The 3393-nt window shown below is 40.2% G+C and overlaps 1 non-coding gene across 1 annotated transcript; it reads left to right on the top strand.

Annotated features, from left to right (window-relative positions):
• Nucleotides 1–469: 469 nt before the first annotated feature.
• Nucleotides 470–542, top strand: TRNAT-CGU (transfer RNA threonine (anticodon CGU)). The gene has a single exon. It is a non-coding gene; the product is annotated as a tRNA-Thr (tRNA).
• Nucleotides 543–3393: the final 2851 nt, after the last annotated feature.

The following is a 3393-nucleotide window of genomic DNA, read 5'->3' as shown; positions in this document are numbered from 1 at the left end:
AGGGGAAGTTATTAAAACCAATGGAATGTAAATAAGAAGAAAGAAAAGTGGATGAAAAAATTACCAACTGTGAGCAGGAATCGAACCTACGACCTTCGAATTACGCGTTCGATGCTCTTATTTACATTCCATTGGTTTTAATAACTTCCCCTGTACATTCCTTGGCATTACTGTCTGTTATATCTCATTAATATTGTGTTAAAACACGGAAAAACGAGCCCTTAGGTATACACTTCTTTCCCTTATTTCATTGAACAAGGGTCTCGTACTGGCAGACTTGGTGTGTTTAGGTTGTATAAGAGGGACAATTAATCAGCTGCCCGCTCATAATAAGTTCACGTGCTACGTGACGCCAAACATGCGCATAAGAGTGTTTTCACACTCGTTGTTTGGCTTATAGATGGCGCTGACTGTCGCTCCTACTTCTAAGATCACAGATAAACCCAAAAAAGTGGATGGAGGGAGGGCCGCTGTGATAGCTCAGTGGTTAGAGCATCGAACGCGTAATTCGAAGGTCGTAGGTTCGATTCCTGCTCACAGTTGGTAATTATTTCATCCACTTTTCTTTCTTCTTATTTACATTCCATTGGTTTTAATAACTTCCCCTGTACATTCCTTGGCATTACTGTCTGTTATATCTCATTAATATTGTGTTAAAACACGGAAAAACGAGCCCTTAGGTATACACTTCTTTCCCTTATATATATATATATATATATATATATATATATATATATATATATATATAGATATATATATATAGATATATATATTGACATAGCTTCAAATAACTATATTACCTACAGCGAGCTTAACCATATTTGTGCTAATTCAGCTCGACGGGCGACTTTTCCTTATGTATATTTCACGAAGAGTGCTTCTAAACTAGATCAACTCTTAGTTTTGAAACGGTGAACAAGTACTTCCAGGAAGTGCTTGTTCGCTGTTTCTTCCGTTTTCGTAAATTTGTATGTTTTTCGAAAGGCTCTTGGCACATTAGCGCCGGGCTCGAGCACTCGGTGAGCGCTATCTGCGCTTGGTCCATTCTATTTTGTTTCGTGTGAATGCGGAATGGTTTGTGTTAGCGCGCTCATTATTTACCCTTAACTCGGTTAGTGCGGTTCCCTGCCAGTTTAAATCCGTGGAAATACATCATCAGCGATAAAGTTAAGTCCTGCTGAGAAGAGGTTCCTTAGGTTTCCTTAATTTTAAATGTTCCGACTTTGTTGACGCGTGCAAGTGTTTCTAAGCGAAATGATGGTGATCTTAGTGTAATGACGCATCGTTTGGGAAGCTATTACCAACGATTGAAGGCATTTCGTCAGTTACAATATGTTTGTCGGGTGAGGATAGGGCTTTCATAAGCAGAAATGGCTGGAGGCCTGCTAATACTTTCCCAGGTATATTTTCTTGCGAGTAATTTCTTTATACGTACTTTGTGATTCCAATCGCAGCGTGACTATTCTGTCTGTGCAGCTGAAGTTTTGTCACGTAGAAAATGTGGAGTTTATAACGGCAGAGTTTCACCGTAATACCAGTATAGTCAGTCCTTTTCTGCCAATCTGACATGCAGCGATTGAATCCAGCCTCGAAGCGCATGATTTGTTTCCTTTATAAGCTTGAATAACATTTGAAGTTTGCCAGATATGCTCAACCGCAGATGTGGTGACGTCAAGAGTATGAGAGAACCTTACATACGATTGACGTCCCTTTGATGGTAATCGTGGTCTACTCCTTCTGATTCTGAAGAAAGGTGACGTGACCGCAGGTAAAGTGATGTGCCTGGGCTGAGTATGGTCCGAGCATTGGGAGCATACCCGGTGGGCCATCGTGTTGAAGCAGGATAGCATGCCCAGGGACAAAGCCGGCAAAGCAGTTTGCTACTTACCATTCTGTGAGTAATCAGCTGTGTCACAAGTGATTGATGTGTACTCAAGAATTAAATACGGCAGGGCAGGCATAAGCCTTGGAGGAAAGAAGAAAATTGAATGGAGAGCATGCTTGTAAGCGTTCTAATAAGGTATTACGGGATGCAATCTGTGTTTGAATTTTGATGAACGGTAGTCGTTTCATGCTCCTTCCATGGATTGTGAGCGCCAAAATGTCGCGGATGCATTTGTACGGAATGTAATCAATGTGATTAGTGAAGCTTGAAAAGTATGGTTTTGCGCGATAAAGTGAGATGTAAAATTACGCATATGCAAAAAATATCCTGGTGTTCTGCAACACAGCTTATAGGCAGTGTTTGTCTGAAGTCGAAACCAATAAGCGAGTATTTGTGGCAATATGCGGTGACTGCTGAAAATTGCTGTCTCTTTGGGAAAAAAATATGGTGATGGTTTTCTTATTTTTTAATGGTAAAATTGTCGGAAGTAAATTGTAATCAAGTATATTACCAGCTCACATTTCTGATACTATTTTGAAACAGCAGACCTCACGAAAAGTTTTTGAAAATCCCCAAAGCAGTGGCAACTATGACGTAAGACCTATTATCTGCAACTATCATCCTGAGAATGTATTAACAGAGTAAACTTAGACACAAGAACTATCACAAGAATATATATGTCCAGGACAAATATTCACTAAATAAAAATGCGTGACGTTTTTGTGAATCTCAAAGTGTGGGGCCTACCATATATTTCGTATAATACTAGGAATGCCTTATGTTGGCTAGCGTTGAATCCTGCCAAGTAATGAGGGTTACTTATATATATGTCCCTTTCCTTCTCAGCTCAAGCATTCATATAAGTTTGAATGGTAGGACGCTGGCGTACATTTTGCTAACGAATGTTTTTCGTAATTATTTATGAATGACAAGGTTGCGCCTGCTACAAAAAATAATGTGTTGTTCTCCTAGACCTCCAAGGCGCTACAGTTTTTATAATAATGGCAGTCACTAACGCAGGCTACCAGATTTAACTTCGTGGGCACGTATTCACAAAAACATCTCACGCAAAAAACTTTCACGAAAAAATACGTCAGTCCTCACAATACAAGGCTTATCGTTTGCTCGACCGGCTGTTTAGAAAAAGTAGTTAACGATTTCGAGTACTTGGTACTCTACTATGGGAGAGCATAGAGCCGTTCCGCGGGCCTCACAGCACTATTTGCAACCTGCGCCGAACACTGGAAAAATGCAGGTGTTAATTTGTTTAGTAAACGTTATTTACAATTTAGAGTACGAGGTACTCTACTATGAGAGAGCATGAAGCCGTCCCGTGGGCTTCACACACTGCTACACGAAAAGACCCAACTATAGTTACATGCAGTTACAAAAGAGGACTTTCTCGAAGTCGGCTCCTGTTGTTGGAGGACTTCATGTGGCGAAAGCAAAGGAAAATGATCAATGTACCGTTCCATGTAGTTTATTTACCTAATGAAACAGCACTATCT

The sequence above is a fragment of the Rhipicephalus microplus genome, chromosome 3 (genome assembly GCF_043290135.1).
Source record: "Rhipicephalus microplus isolate Deutch F79 chromosome 3, USDA_Rmic, whole genome shotgun sequence".
NCBI classification, from domain to species: domain Eukaryota; kingdom Metazoa; phylum Arthropoda; class Arachnida; order Ixodida; family Ixodidae; genus Rhipicephalus; species Rhipicephalus microplus.
The sequence above is the reverse complement of the archived record's forward strand: the minus strand, read 5'-3'. Positions and strand labels throughout refer to the sequence as shown.